The sequence below is a fragment of the Amblyomma americanum genome, chromosome 10, assembly GCF_052857255.1.
Source record: "Amblyomma americanum isolate KBUSLIRL-KWMA chromosome 10, ASM5285725v1, whole genome shotgun sequence".
Classification (NCBI taxonomy): domain Eukaryota; kingdom Metazoa; phylum Arthropoda; class Arachnida; order Ixodida; family Ixodidae; genus Amblyomma; species Amblyomma americanum.
The window spans coordinates 53,666,277-53,683,227 of NC_135506.1; the positions used below are offsets into that span (position 1 = coordinate 53,666,277).

At 46.6% G+C, this 16,951-nt stretch overlaps 1 protein-coding gene across 1 annotated transcript in view; it reads right to left on the minus strand.

Moving 5' to 3' along the window:
* Positions 1-16,951, minus strand: part of Nca (neurocalcin homolog) — a 103,796-nt gene that overhangs the window by 74,464 nt on the left and 12,381 nt on the right. Inside the window, exon 2 of the mRNA XM_077641265.1 lies at positions 714-831. The gene's annotated coding sequence lies outside the window, so the exon portion shown is untranslated. The remainder of the gene's footprint in view (positions 1-713; positions 832-16,951) is intronic.

The following is a 16,951-nucleotide window of genomic DNA, read 5'->3' on the forward strand; positions in this document are numbered from 1 at the left end:
CATTGCTGCCGATGACCCGAAACGAAAAGGTCGCACGTCAGGTGGACAGCTGGTCCGCTTGTCTGCGTGTTTCTTCTGGATGGCACTAGCCTGCTCTCGCCACTACCTCAACTGCCGTGAGAGCCGGAGAGCCCCACCCTCTCTTACATAGAGAGGAGCTCTCGACCCAGAAAGTTGGGCCACAAATGAATCTAGGCACAAAGTGGTTTATGTAATTATCGGGAGCCCACAGATCATCAGTGAAAGTACATTTCACTGCTGGGGCCCTACTGAAGTTCAACTCAATCAAATCGCGAGCTACAGTAGCCCGAGTAGCTGCACTTTGTTTGTCCCCACACTGCACAGATGACTGTCGCACCATGTTCCACTCATATTAAAACAAAAGGCACATGGAGAGCACATAAGGTGTGGCACGCTTGTTCCCTCCAGCTGGCAAGATTAATCATCCACTCTCAGCCACACTGCAGTCTTAACCCCAGACATTCACATTTAGTGCACCTTCCACGCCCCGCCCGTGAGTCTAAGTTATGGTACATGCTTTCCAAGCTCTTCTCACTGCAACATTTTGAAAGTGAGACCGCTGGGCTTTGCAGACATCTCCCTGACAGAGATTAGCGCTCTTCCAAAAAAAAAAAAAAGTTACTGCACCAAGCAGCCATGAGAACAGACAAATAGCATGAAAAAGAAAGAGACAAGGCCGAGAGCAGACTTGCCTACGGGGTTTGTTTCCAGGTGCCACCAGGCCCCATGGGGGTGGGACTTCATTGGGGAGCGTCGTGGCAGGGCCCAACTCCCAGGGCCCGGGGCCTCCTTTGCAGGACGCGAGGCCACCTAGGAATCGGAAAGACAGATGAAATCAAATTAGAGCACATGCAATTTGCTTCTTTCTGTTTGTACTGCAATGCAAAAAAAGAATGCCAAGCACAGATTCTACCCACAGTCATGGGAAAGTGATCCATTTCATTTGAAGCAGGGGAAGAATGGCAAGGCAGATATGCCTCAAGCATGAGCTAGCATGCTGATGAGGCAGGGCTTGTAGTCTGACTCATCAAGTGATGTAGCAATATTTGGCTCCTGGTATGCACAAAGTGCTTTCATACTGCACCAAAGCTGTGCATGAGGCCATATGGCTTTTCGATGGGCACCCAGCGTGAAAAACGCATTTCTAGCAATAATCACTGCCCAGAAACACTCACGAAAATCAGTGGATTTCATTACAAGCAAGGTTAAGATGCCCCTTAAAATAAAAATTTAAGCAAAGTACAAAGAATGGATGTATGAATATGTTACACATACACACCATACCACACATAGCATTTTTTTTTCCTTTTAATGCAATAGCATTCGGAGGGCCATAAAGGCAAAACTGTCCGACGGCGGCGTAGCCTGTGTGAAACCTTTGCCTGCCACCGTGGCAGGTAGAGAGATGAAAATCTCTCTCTCCACTTGTAGGAGAGAAGAAGGAGACACCAGTCTAAGAATGACACAGCGAAAATAAAAATGACTGACAATGACTCAACAAAAATTGATAAAAGGAACTATTATGAATAGAAATGAAATAACAATAGAATCAGAATTGGAATAGAGCCAGAAAAAGGATATAATCAGAACTGGAATAGATGAGTGAGTGGAAGACAATGGAATCGGAACTGGAATAAATTGCCGAGTGAAAGAAAAATGCTTTTGCATTTCATCCACATCAATCCAATTATGCCCCTAATTTTTCCAGCTGCTATTTGCCTTATACTTCTATTGAATGGAGCTGCCTTCCTGAAGAAGTTGTAGCTGTTTACTATCACTTTTGTGAATCCTTAGCAGTGAAGTGCGTAATATTATTTGTTGATTTAACTGGATGCTATTCTGTTTCACTGTCATGAAAGCAACAAATCCCACTGGCCCTAAGGGTATGAAGAATAAATAATAATGAAGAATAAATAATAAACACATTGAAGAAGCCAACTACAGTCAAGCCCACTTATCACAAACCTAACAGTCAAGCGGAATGCATCCGTTGTGTCCGAAGTTCGTATTGAGTGGACATGCCCTAGTAGGACCAGGAAACACACGTGGACAAAAGTGCCGTTTATTTCTTTAAAAGTACCACTGAGATACATCTGTTTCTTCAAGACAGACTCTATCATGCTGCTTTCTATAAGCGCTCAAGCGCGGTCATGTGCTGCTGGCCAAGACCTTTGCTACATACGAGTGCGATTGAAGCGTTCATGGCAACATACGTCGGCATCCTCATCTTCATTCCTCTAGAAAATTGTAAGGATGTAGAGACAAAGCTACCATTACACATGTGTGTCTGTCACTTGTGCACTGCCTGCATGCGTCGGCAGCGCGGAAGGCAGAGCTTAAATTGCACAAACGACGTACGCCACTTGACTGGGTGGGCCAGGAGTGCCTTCCTCGACTGGTATTCAAACGTCTCAAATCGCCGTCTTTGATTGATCACTGGCTGTGTGCAGTAGTTTCACTTTCAATGCTGCCCTTCTGTCACGTTTTCCAGGCTTCTGCTTCCAGTTTAGATGCTTTACCCAACCAGTACATGCGCACGCACCAAGTGACCTTTTAGCCTGTTGGGACGAGCTTGGCCGGCGGTTAACTGCAGTTTCAATGCTGCCTTTTTCTTGTTTTTTGGGGGGTCAGCATTTTATTTGGCGGGATCATAGGAGCTGAAAGACGCTCTGCGGTCTCTGCACTGAAGGAAAATGGACTTTTTTTGCCAGTGGGGGCGAATTTATGGCGCCTCCTAGCTCGTTATAACCGAGTGGCGCTGCCACGATTGCTCATTTTATCTGAGAAGCAATTCCATAGCCCTAATACATATTTTGGCAGCAGCTCCACTCTTGTTCGTAATAAGCAAGTGTTCGTATTAACTGTGGCCAATATAAGTGGGCTCGATTCTATTGCCTTAATATAGCTTTCTGCTAAATGATCATCACTGTATGAATTCTGAACACAGACACATCATCACAGAAAAAGCCACAAAGGATGTTGCAGCATCGGCAAATGCCTCCATAACAGTTCTGAACTTTCTGCAGTGTTCATTCATTTCAAGCAAAGAATTCACTTACTCTTCACAATGTGCATTATTGCATTCATTGTTCTTTTGCGCTCTGCAAAGACACTGCTACAATCACCAACAGCACTTTTACAACACATCAAAGCTAATTAAATATTTCTCACTGTATTAATGAGTCACTTGATTGCCCAACTTACATTACCATCCATATGGTTTAACCTTGAGTTCGAAATCAGATGCTGTTTCAACCAACCATGTACTTCACTTGCACATTCCTGCAGCAAAGCCACAATAGATGTTCATTTCACATACGAATGCTCCCAACACAAAATACACAGTTAAGAGGGAGGCACACACTAATGTACAGACTCTGTTATAGGAGCTTGCTTGGGCATGTCGTCGAACAAATAATTTCCTCCCATGGCTTCTTTTGACCCGCTCATTTATTGTTTATTTGCTTACTTTTTGCTTCACATGTTTATTTACACTCTATGCAGACACCGAGGTGTTACAGAGAGGAGTGGGGCTAAAAATACAAACATAGAAAGTGCTTCCAATGAAATATGATTAACGAAACGCTTCGTGAATGTGTTTCTAAGATTTGTCCTGTTTGAGACAGCAGTGATGGTGGTGACATGGCAGCTTCAGTCATTACACGTTTCCAGCCAATAGAAATCGCTGCAAACCTTTGTTCAACAGCACGTCATTCATACTGCCAAAACTGTATTCTAAGCATTTTGGAACATATGCTTTGAGAAACAGAAAGCTAGTCTTTTTTATTTTGCTTTTGAAACAGCACTGCAGTAATAAATTTCGCGAGACAATAGAGGGTGACAGGATCTACAGCACAGTGACAGATTGCGTCAGATCGCGGCTGATGACAGCCACCTTCTTGCAAGCCTAAGACAGCGCTGGCTCATGCAGCAAAAAAGAGGGAGATGGAAAAGGAGGCAGGTGGAAAGGGTGGGCGTCTGGAGGCCGATGGGGGTGGAGCTATTTTAGTCGCCTGCTCCCCCAACCATTGTCCAATGTTTGCTTCCGACAGCCAGCCAGCCTGAGAGGACGGAAGCGGCACGGAAAAAAGGAGGAGAAGGCCACTGAATGGCTGGGAAGCGGCAGCGGCAAGGAAGACGAAACACCGGAATCAATTCCACGCTGCACAACCGCCACGCTTCAGCCAGGTGCATCCACGAGGAACCCAAGCAAACAAACAAACAGCAGCGAGAAGGCTGCACAAAGATTTTCCACCCATTGTGAAACGAGTGAAAAGGGAAAAGCGGACAAATATTTTTATTCCTATTTACTCCTACTTATTATGAGAAGTCTCGCTTTCCACTTGGAACACAATGAAGCATTATGCTCTCACAACACTCCTAAACGCAACCAAAACTCATGCCAATTCTAGCATCAGGTATTCATGCACTGGGAAAAACAACAAAGCTAGTGTAAACATTTTACGACAGACAACATGTGCAGATGTTAAGCAGCCCCAGCGCAAGCTCAACAGAAACCACAAACAAGGAAAACAGCTGCTCAAGCATCTGCACTACTCAAAACAATGCAGTTTCAATGCAATAGGAAAAGAAAAAGGCACACAAGCACCGATGGCATTGATACATTCAATGTGCTGTTTGGCTTTTGAACTAGGAGACTACGATACATTCTGCAGAAGCTGCCAAAATATCAAGACATCTTCACTTGCTCCAAGCGGCTACATTCCGAACTAACTGTGCCATAACACAGTTTGTCAACGTCATTTCTCAGATCCAGAGGCAACAAGTGGCAACACAAAGCAGACCAGCAGACAAGTTCTGATCATGTGCACTGCAACTTTTAACTGCAAAATAGCAGGAAGTGCAAAGACCTGCACATGCGAAGCTTATGTAAAGAGCCTCACAAACATTCAGGGCAATGACTGGCAAGCCACCTGGCAGAAGGTTAGGAAAAATTAGTCACAACAAGGCAGAGGTAAAGGGCTTTAAAACAGAAGCTACCAGGTTGCCATACCAGCAAATCTGACTCAAGAAACTAAAAGCCACTTAAGTCTAACAGTTATCGCGGGAGAAAATTCAGCAAGATTTAGTCCAACAGTTAAACGTGGAAAAAAGTTGAGCCACGGTGCACACAATGAGGAGCTTCTCTCAGATCGGCCTCATGTCACTTTCCACAAGTCCTATTGCATCAGGACATCGAAGGATTAAATGGCAATGCTGTTCAGTTTCCTTGTACGGAATCGACAAGAGAGCAACACAAGTCAGCATGCTGGTTAAAAGACGCAGCACCATGGCACATAATTAACCAAGCATTGCATGCAATGAGCACATCATACTGGGCTTGTTTAGCATATAGCAGAGCATCAGCAATGTTGAAATCGCAACGAAGGTGTCACACAAGTAGAAAGAGTAACTCCAACAGAGAGTGTGTGTTTGAATGCCCCTTCTAAACCAAGTCATTTATCATGAAGTTTACTGGATCACAACAGAACACACACATCAGTGTTCAAAGCATTACGTGCAGCAATCACCGGAACCAACGATCCAGTCTTCAGAGGGTAAACAATTCTGAGCAGATGAGGCAAACCAACAAACCAGCAATCACAGCATGACCACGTATGGAGCTTGGTCATGTATGAGATGAGAACTGACACATTCATAACAAGATGGTTAACGTGCACCTGAGCAAGCTAGAACTGCCTTGCAGAAATAACAGAAAGAGGTGAAAAGCCCATGCACGACCAACTAATCCCGCAAGGTCAAAGCCTGCCAACAGGAGTAACATTTCACAAGAAAGCTTTATTCACTTTATTCTATAATTTCCACTCGGCAACTTCTGACATGTATGAAGGTGAAGTGAAATGCCTATGTAACTAATCACATCGATGATAAACGACTGTAGGCTGCCTTTGGCAGTGCACCATGAATTCCTTGACAAAATTTATTTGCAGAGATTATGCAAAGTTGTAATTACTGCACCGGACCATTTTAATTGGTTCACATTACTCACAAAATGCCCCAAAGTGCTAACACCTTCTTGGAATACTTAACGTCAGTGCAGAGACTGAAGGGCATAAAAAACTTAACACCTTTGTGAGGCATGCAGGTTGTTTAACTCACTACAAAGAGCATTTTAAAATAGACATGTGAGACTAAATGATTCTCAATGAATAAAATCAGCTTTGAGGAGAGCAACAGTACATGAACAGATATTGTAAGAGAGGCAAGTGTCAAGATGAGAGAGCACAGATGTCGGTCACCTCAGTGACAGCAGCAAAGTGCGAAAGAAATCATCAAAAAGAAGTATGCGTAAATCAAAAGTTGAGGCACGATACACCAGACATCTGCATTTAGCAAGCACCTGAATGCTAGATGGATGATGATAAGTTTGGCAGGGTAATGTGCAACATGCCGAGTACTTAGGTCCCGCCCACACGATTGATGGTGTGGATGTCATTAGAAAAGCAAATTAGAACAGGGTCAAATGAAAAGGTTACCTCAACTTCCTTCGACTAGCTTTTACCAAAATGCAAGAAGGCAAAGAAGTGAGCATCATGTTCCAGCATAACCTAAAGCCACACATTGATTTTGTAACCATGTTTCTCTACCAATGCCCCACAACTACACTAGAAGTGCCCTCTAAAAAGCACCGGGGTATGTTTGTATGTTTGTGAGGCCTTCCCGCAGGGCATCCTCTCCATTACATATGCAAGACATCGATGGCAAACAGTCAGAATTTTTTAAGCAATAATAACTCTGCTGAGGTTTTGGAGCAACACAAAGTTCCTCACTGTTTTGCCCACACCTGCCATGCCATACTTATTCAATGTACTTTCAGCAATTTTTATTTTGGTATTTGCTTTAATTTGCTTTAAATCAGAGAAAAGTGTAGCACCACTCAAACCTCTCTGAGTGTGAGCAGGTAGTCTTATACATTACCCTACATACAACACATCTAAACGTCATGGTGTGCTGAATAAATGCACTGTGCGCACGACGCAGATTGATGCGTCTAACGAGACCTGTGTTGAACTAGTCCTCGTGACCGTCGAAGCTACAAGATCCCCTTTCTAGTAAATAACGTTAACATACATCATGTTGGAGCTGAGGCGAGGAAGAACCAGTTCCGACAGCATTAAGGTTCGAGCTGTTTCTTTCATAGCGCTGTTCGTGCAGCGGTGGCCTAACCCAACTTCCACTTTCTTGTCCAGCGCTGCGTGCCATGGCCTGCGAGCCGAGCACGGTGCGAGGGGTGCTACAATCACACCTGACTGGCGGACGGGGTGTTAAGCAAAGAAAACAGCACAAAATGCCAATGACAGTGGAAAGACCCCTAACAGTGATCAATGCCATCAAAAGCTCGAACCAAGGGAGGTGTCATACTGTAAATCATTCCTGTAGTCTGAAGAAAACAAAGGAGTCTACAGAAAAGCGCCGCATATCCCTCAACCACATTTAGTGCACTAAGCATTGTCAAACTCTAAACTGGTGCAATAAGACGTTTCACCACACAGTGTCATATCAGGAATGTCATTTTATCCCTAGAATAGCCTGTTCCAGCCAGCACACAAGGCATTTCCTATTGTTCCTGTGACAACAGCCACAACAGAACAGGAACTATACACTGCCCCGAGGTGCATTTTGAATTGTTGATCAGAATAGCAAAGACAAACAACCAATCTATACATTATTTAAAAGTACTCCTGTCATCGTCATCATGTATGTCAGTTTGCGGCCAGTCCAATCCAATCCAACAGTCAACATTGCGCAGCCGTTGTCATTTTGTTGTGAAGCGTGGTGCTGCTTTAGATCTTTGTTATTACCAAAGCGTGGTTTTGTTTGGTCTGCGGACAAAAGTGGTGTGGCACTTGAGCAATTCGAAAGACGCAGGGAGCGCCTGAAGGTCTTCTGGAGCGCTGGAATGCTGTACTGCGCTGACTTTGGATGAAAGAAGGCTTAGTGTGAATGCCATAAGTGGTTGCCTATGAAGGTGAGTAGTACACTGCTTGAAAATTACTTTTGGGCAATGCAGCAGGATCATATAGCATTTGTTCGTAAAGTCTGGGGTTGAAAGCACGAGGTCATGGCTTCTTTGTTAGCCGCAAACATCACAACCTTGCCGCACAAAATGTGTGATATACTGTGCCAGTTCACTTTCTACCATCGCTATAGATAATCTGATTTAGGTGCACTTTTTGCTCAAAATCTTTTCGTCATAATCAGTTTCACAGTTTTTTTATGCTTCATTCAACTACTACTTTTCATGTCATGTTTTATGTGTTGAAAAATTAGTGCTATTTCACTATTTCCTGTATGATCTGTTTTCCCACGGCGACGGAGAAGATAGCATAGTCGCTACTGGCTGTGCTCCGAGATTTGTTGAATACGTAAATGCATTTGTACTCCTGTCACACTGGATTTGAAACAGTTGACATGAGGTGCCGTTCAGCTTCCTTTGGTGTTATCTGGTAAAACAGTGTCATTGTCTAGTGATAGCAGTACCAGTAAGAAAACATGCATGATATAAAAGTTATACTACACACCTAAATTTTAATGTCAGTATACTTATTCTTTCTACATTCATTAAAAGGCTATAAATTATGATGTGAAATGCTTGCTTGACAACTTGATCTGTAATAGGAGTGCTCTGTAAACACTTCTGTTAACTGGTTGATGTTTCCTTAGGCTACTGCATTTTTGCACGAGTTTGACAAGACTGATGTTTGTTGCTTTGTCTTTTCAGAAATTCTGTGGGTGGGAAGATTATGGTCGTGCTTTCCAAGCTTGTCACACCTGAAGTCAGATATTTTACGAATATAAGTCACTCCTCTGCTTATGTACATCAACGACAATAAAATATGCCTGCTGTACATTAAACTGTTTTCCATTTTATTGCCTCGCGGGAGTGAAAAAAGCATGCATGCACCATATATGCAAATATCCGAGAAAGATCCGGCAACGGACGTCCTCAAACGGTCGTCCGACGGCGAGACAAACGTATACCTTTGGACTCCCATCGGACGGCCGACGGACGTACACCGGCTGTTTGTGGATGTTCAGCGCACGTCCGGAACATCCGAAACGGACCTCCGTCGGCCGTCCAGTGGATATCTGTGATTGCTTGGGTTCAATGAAGACTGCCAAATAAAACAAACAAAGGGAGAAACGTGAACGAAAGAGGGAGGAGGGGGCGTTGGCGGAAGGAAAGAGAGGCAAGAGGGGGGGGGGGGGGGGTCGAACGGTTAGGCGACGTCCGGACGTCGGGACGAAGCGGACGCCTGTCCGATCGTCGGTCGATCAACAAACCCATCCCACGCACAGCGCCCAGTCCCGCCTGCCTCGCGTTCGTCCCACTTAACCTCGAACAAACTGATCGAAAGCGTCTGGCCCAAGCCACATGGAGTGCGGCCCGGGCCGCGAAACTAACTGCCCGTGGAAATAAAAAATAAAAATCAAAGACGAACTGCACTTGAGCAGGCCCTGGCAACGACGCGATGGCAAAGGAAAGACCGAGGTGTTTCCACCACGTACAAGCGGTGTTACGTACGCGGTGTAGGCTCAAAATGGGCGACGGCAACCCAGAGCCCCAGAAACTGGGGAATTCAGACGGCGTTTAGACTAAACCTATTAAGCCCACAAACTACGACTATACTCCCCGCCCGGACGTCCGGCGGAATATGCGCGCCAGAGGCCCAACAATGAGGAAGCGCTTGCACGCGTTCAAACTACGAAGAAAAAAAAAACCGAGCTAAACAAAATCAATGATGAAAGGCAGAGGCATTCATTCTCCGCCCTTCTACCACTTCACTTCCTCATTCTCTGTTACACCCCTTCCCACCAGTACCCCGACCCCGACGGTCGACACATCCGTTCCAACGCGCGCCACCCGGCGCCGCACAGAATGCAGAGGGGGAATAGAGAGATGACGCGCCGCACGATGAGCAGCTCCGCACAGAATGCAAAAGGGGAAAATAGAGAGATGACACACACAGAGGCTCTCACTTCTCCCTCCGCCGCGATGGATGAGCTGATAGAGCTGGGCGAAACCTCCGCGCCCCCGTCTCCTCCGCCGTCTCGCTCAAACCGCGCATGCAACACTGCGGCGGCGGAAAGAGCCGGCGTCAGCCAACCTCCTGATGAGAGGAGCGACCGCATAATAAACAACGCGCGGAATTCTTCTGCGACGTACTGCACACCGAGTGTGTGTCGTCTGCTCTCCAATATTAGAAGCAGACGACGGCGCAGAGCTAGGCGCGTCGTCTGCTTCTGCGACGCAATGGCGTGAGAGCGCGAATTCGCTCTCTCGCAAGTTTTAAAGGACTGTAAGCGCCAAATTTTTGCTTGCGTGTGTTCTTCTTTCGGACGATGCGTTAGACATTCGTATACATGGAGCACCCTGTGGTATTCGTGTATGACCGCTAAATAATGTATAATTGAATCTATTCTTGACGCCGTTTCGGTTCCATCCACCGAAAGACGCCTGTCACGTCAAGCTGATGTTTTGGTCACATGATCCATTAGAAAAATGTAACAAAGTCGCTGACAGGTGATTGCTTTTTTGTCATTCCAGGTCTTCGAAGAGGCTGGAATAAATGTCGTAGTGAATTAAAACCGCATATCAGCGATTATATTACGGTTTTTCTAGTGGATCACGTGACCAAAGCATCAACTTGACGTCACAGTCGTTGTCCGGTCAGTGAAACCGAAACCGAAACAGCATGAGAGAAGATACTCAATTATTAATCATTTAGCGGTTGTAGGCAAACACCACCCCGTAATCCGTGCATTCTAATGTCTAACGCATCGTGTGACAGAAGAAAACGCGCATTAAAATTAGGTGCATATAGTCCTTTTATTTACACGTTGTGTGTATGTAAGCCAGCGTTGTCGCAGCTGGAATGTGCTGGCTGCTTCGCACTGTGTATACTAACCGCTCTCAGCTCCTCACAACCGTGTGTATTCTAGGTGTTCCACACAAGACGGCCAAAAATTTATGAAAGCAGGCATTCCGAGTTGGAAGAGCGCTCTTTCGGCATAGTGGAGAAGAACTGTTAACTAGCAGTCTCGGTAACTAATATCGAATAGTTAAGTTGGAACTCATGACAACTATGTCAAATTACTGTTATCTGCAAGATTTGTATATCTGGCTGTTTCTGGTTGTGCTGACGTTTGTCCGGTATCAAAAGACGAAATAATCACCGAAAAAGAAAGGATTTAAAAATCTTCCCGCAAGTGGATTCAAACTCGCGGCGTCCTTACTAAAAACGACATGTTATCACCGTTTTTTTATTGCTAGTTAACACGTCTAGTTAACAACCTAATACGTAACACGTCTTAACTGTCTTACGTACCACAGTGACAATGCTATGCAGAATAGAGCAGGCCTGCGTGCACCGGCACAGATGCACGCAGACCGCCATTGCTACTAGTACTACTACTACTAGTAGTACTACTACTACTGCTACTACTACTACTACTACTACTACTACTACTACTACTACTACTAGTGCTACTCCTGCTGCTGCTACAAAAACGACATTTCGTAATTACCCGATTCTAACGCGCAGCCGGTTTGTATGCACCCGAAAATCTAAAAAGCACAATTTGTGCAAAAGCATAAAGGAACGTTCATGTATCTGCTGTCGTTCCTCGTCGCTCTTTTGACGGTTGTTCCGTCACTATCATCGAGGCGGGCGCACCTCAAAGCAACAGACGCCTAACAAAACGCGACCAGCCGTTGGAGGCAAATGAAAATAAACTGTCATAACGCAGCGCACCTTCTACACACGTGAGGCCCGGCTGCGTGTTTCCGTTTGCTAGCCGCTACAGACAAACCCAATGGTGCCCACGGCCGACCTGTCTGTCTGTCTATATATCGGGCGTTGGCAACACTGTGCTTGTCAGTAGCAACTAGCAAACGGAAACACGCGGCCCTGCCGACAGCCTGATCAGCGGAAAACCGAACCGCTAGAGGTCCTGCACATAGTTTCGGATTCCGGCGCGACACACGTTCTGGATGTTGCCGGAAGCAAGGCACTAATCGGAAATTTTCTCTCGCGCTGCCTACCGGCTCGTCGAAGGAAGCGACCGTCACCGCCAGCGAGCCGGGTAAATACGCGAAATTTGAATTTCCGCTAGCGGAAACAATTTGGGAACGAATTTTCGATTTTATTTTTACTGACACATAGCGGTCAATGCATCCAGGCGGGAGCACCGGCGCCTCGATCTAGCGTTCCTTTACAGAGCGATGACATCTCCGGCATTTTTGAGCACGTGCACATATAGCAACGGCAAAATATTTTTTGTGGAAACCAGCGCTTTCGCGTCTTTGACACATGAAGGCGTCCGATACAGTCAAGCCTGGATATACAGAACCCGGATATTTCGAATTATTGGCTATATCGAACACAAAGATTATCCGTTTGAAAATCATGTGCAAAGGTATCGCAAAGTCACGCCGTATATCGAACTCCAAATTCGCGGTCGTTCGATATATCGAACAACGCGCCGCACCCCTGCAAGTGGCGCTTCTCCTAACGGCGCTCTCCGGTCATTGTGCCGCCCTGGGAACCTGCTTGCAGCGCTACAGCTGAGAAAACGCGTAATGAGGTGAAGTGGTGTGCGCTTGAAGGTGGCCTTCGGCCTCGCGTCATGCGGTGAAGCCAACTTCACTAAAGTCTACCAGCGGCCCTTGCGTGGCGTGCTTCGCTGCCGAAGGTGTTCCGGAAACCAACTATACCCTGGTTTCAATTTGCGATTATTCAATTGACAGTGTTCTGGTAACAGAATTAGTCCCCCTTTGGCAGGCAGTGGATAGTTCCACAGCACCGTCCGCTTCGCCTTCGATGCGAAGCAGGATAAGCGTATGCAGTCGGACACAACTCAAGAACGCAGCGGCTTCTCCCCGTCAGAGGACCCCCTTCCCGCCAATAGCGTCGGCCGAACTAATGACCCTGCTAGCGGGGACTGTTCAGGGAGGAGCGCCGCAATAGAGAAAGGGGCCTGTCCCCGAGAGACGGGACTATCCCTTTTCATCTACCACTCCCTGCTTTGTCACACTAGCAGGGTTCATTGAATCGGCCGACGCCATTGGCTGGAAGGGGGTCCTCTGACGGGGAGAAGCCGCTGTGTATCCGACTATAGTGCGGGCGGAATGTATTCTCGATTCTAGATTAAAGATAAGCATCCAAATATCGCGACTACCTCGTGATCCCCTCCGAGTTCGAACATCGAAGTTTCATATCAGACTCGATGTAAGAAGCCTTCTCTCCGTTGTATAGGGTGTTAACCAACAGTGCGGCCAAAAATGCGGTCTGCCGATCCAAAGATGGGTGTCACCACTCTGCAAAGAAACCACAGAATGAGGGGCGCACACAAGCCGCGGCTCGGCCCCGCAATTTTTGAATGGCCATTTCAGTAAAAACAAAAAAAGAGCTACTTGCAAGAGCGATACATGTAGTTTTCAGCATACGCCGCCAAGATATCAACAATGCGGCCTGCTAGCACACACGGGCTTAGCTGAAGTGCTGTACGGTAATGACGCGGGGACTGTTCGTACCTCGTTTCAGGTTTTGCATCCGTTTGTAAAGGGGATTACCGTTTCCGAGCGTATAAAAAGTGAGGCGGGAGGGGGCGCGCAGTTTTTTTTTAATCGTTGGTGCAGGAAAGGGAGCCGCAGCTCGCACTGCGTCACGCACTCGAAAAGAGAAGAGAGCCAAGTGAAATAAAAACAAAAAACTGCAGATGCCGTCCGAATGGTACATCGTGAAAACCTGCCGAGCTACGACACCGTTCTGCGCGCTCAAAATAAAAACCGTGAAGGAAAATTGCATCCACGAACAGCGGAATCCCAAAAGACGGCGCCGTGCCGACAGCTGGCGACGGCCCAGCATTATTATCTCGCGCTCAGTGCAGTGTTCTTGTATCGAAGCAAGACGGGAAGAGGCACTGAGTCGATGAGAGGGGGGGGGGGGGGGGGGGGGGGCGCACAATAATCTCCGGGACCTTTATGCCCCAGAATCCCCGACAGCTCGTTTGAGCTCGGGAGAAAACAGCGAAGCAGCCGTAATTGCGGCGGATCCCAGGCGCTCCTCGGTGTCCGCGCTCGAGCGAAGTAGCGGTTCGTTACGAAATATAAGACCGTCATCACACGTGCACAAGAGCTTTTCGAGAGAGCTGGCGCGCCAGAAAAGCGAAATCAAGCGGAACATTTTGTCCCGGGCGAGAGTTGCGATCCCAGGAGACGGAGGACCAACCGAACGGTGTGCTTTTTGTTCACTTTTCAATACATCGGTCGTCGTCATGCATGCAAATCTTTTTCTACCCGCGTCGGTTGCTGGCGTAGGGAACTTGATGCGTCCGTCTCGACGTCCGTAAGGAAACGCTTGTGTGTGTGTGTGTGTGTGTGTGTGTGTGTGTGTGTGTGTGTGTGTGTGTGTGTGTGTGTGTGTGTGTGTGTGTGTGTGTGTGTGTGTGTGTGTGTGTGTGTGTGTGTGTGTGTGTGTGTGTGTGGGCGCGTGCGTGCGTGCGTGCGTGCGTGCGTGCGTGCGTGCGTGCGTGCGTGCGTGCGTGCGTGCGTGTGTGTGTGTGTGTGTGTGTGTGTGTGTGTGTGTGTGTGTGTGTGTGTGTGTGTGTGTGTGTGTGTGTGTGTGTGTGTGTGTGTGTGTGTGTGTGTGTGTGTGTGTGTGTGGAGGGGGTGCGTGTGTTGTAGTCAGTGTTTATTTCACCATGTGGAAGTGAAAAACTATTATACTGTTGAACCTCGTTATAACGAAGCTGAAGGGGCCCGGCGATTACTTCGTAAAAGCCGTAGCTTCGCTATGGACCTCCTCCATGTTTGTAAACAAACGAGGTGGCGCTGCAGTCGCTAGCGAGCTCGTGGTAGGCAAAAGGTCGGGGAGTGGCGTCGCGGATAGGTGTTGAGCGCGGGTTTTCAAGGCTTGTAGGCGCGTTTCCAGTTTCTGCGAATCATAGCAATGGTCGATGCTTCCAACTTAGTAATTTGTTGAAGTACACGAGCTCGCGTTGGCCACGTGCGGCCTATAAAGAGAAATAGTTTGCCACTGTATTGTATATATGTTTAGTAGCAAACATGTAGAAAGCGTTCCTGCCGTTTATTTATGCGCTAGCCATTGAATAAAACAAGTTTTAACACTCTGCACTAGCCGGAATGATTTTACTTCGGGACAATAGTGAGGGGAAGTGCTGGCCTTGTTTCGTCGGAGCAGACATGCGCTCATCGTCTGCTGACATACCTACGTGTCGCGCTGTGCGAAAAGTGGTGACAGCGTCGTGTCCCTGATCTCCTGTCTCGCTTAGCGCTGTTTTTAGCCGCATGACCACACACCAGCCAGGCCGACTTGTCCTCTTGTTAAGCTAGTCGATTTGGTGAAAATTTTTGATTTCTAGAATTATTTTCTTTCCTATCCCTGAAGTCTAGTTTCGTGACGAAAAATTATAGCAAAATATTGAGTACAAATTTATAAATTACGCTTTTTAGAAGTGTGGTCGTCAAAAATTGTGAGGTAATTTCTTTGATTTGAGTGCCGCATTTCTTTGACCAAAGCGAAAGCGAAGATGCCATAAACGAGGGAATAAACTTTAAGGTTCGTTTTGTGACCTCTCACATTTTCTGCGACTGGATCACTCACCTTCTTAATTCGCATGAAAATCAAATGATTCCATTTGTCGCAAACTATTCCTGAGACGTTGAGGAGCGTAATAAATCTCTCGATTTTTTTCCCTACACGTGCAGTACTGTGTTAGTTATTTCTTATAAGAAACGTTTTCATGTAACTATGCACGCATAAGTACTGATCATATAGAAAAAGAACTAATCGCGTCATCGTACAGAACAGGGCTTTATGTACATGCTGGCATGAAAAAACTGCGCACTATCTAGTCAATTATTTGAGATCTTGGCGGGACTTGACGACAGTGTTAATTATAATTACCCAGAACTGCACCAGGTATAGGTATAAATAAAAGGAATTACTGAAACTAGCGTAGGAATTTCATATTTGCACCAAGTTTAGTTACATATCGCATGCATGAATAACGAAAACACTTTTCATTGCCGCGTCCCCTCTCAATCTCGCCACGTGTCTGTTAGTAGCACGCCTGCGGCTGCTTCGTTCCAAACAAGCTTCGCGATCATGTACTACCTCATGAAACTTGACACATGCATGATGCAATGAAAAAGCATATGGCGTTTAGCACACTTAAGGTACGCTATTCTAAGCACACCAACGCGACCGCGCAAGATTGACACAACTTACCAGACTTCTTTCTACTCGAATGAAATAATTACGTCGTCATATCAAGAAACAGTTTCAAGTAAATATTAAATGTCATAAAACGCGCCATTAAAACATGGGGTGCTATTAACAAAAAAACGCATTCCTTGGGGGCGAGTGAACCTGTCGGCGCCCCGTGCACTCCGGCTCAAGGTGATAAGTACGTGTGCAGCTGCATATGTCTTTTTTTTTTCCTTGAGCAATTATCAGCCTACTATCCTGAAGTTCAGGTGAATGAACGCAGTAACTTGCATGCTATTAAGTGCATTGAGTGGCAGGGCCTATCGACTCCCAGACTTCGCGCTTTACTACCGTGGCCCAATGCCTGTTAGCATGCGGTATTTATGCGCGAGAAACCTATCGAGGCTAAATTAATATTCTTTTATGCTACTACGCGGATCCAGCAGTGACGCACCTGGTCAATACATGCTGTTTCTGCAGTGCACAGGCTTGAAGCAGTCGCCGGTAGCTGCGGCAGCTGCGGTAGGCACGGGCAAGCGGAACCTGTTTTGCCTACCATGCGAAAGTCTCTGCTAAAACATCAGCGCCACCGCATCTTCGTGACGTCGCGGGGTGTGAAGGAGGTCCATAGCCCGTGGTGACCGAGCGTCCAATGGGAATCGTCATTCTTTCCG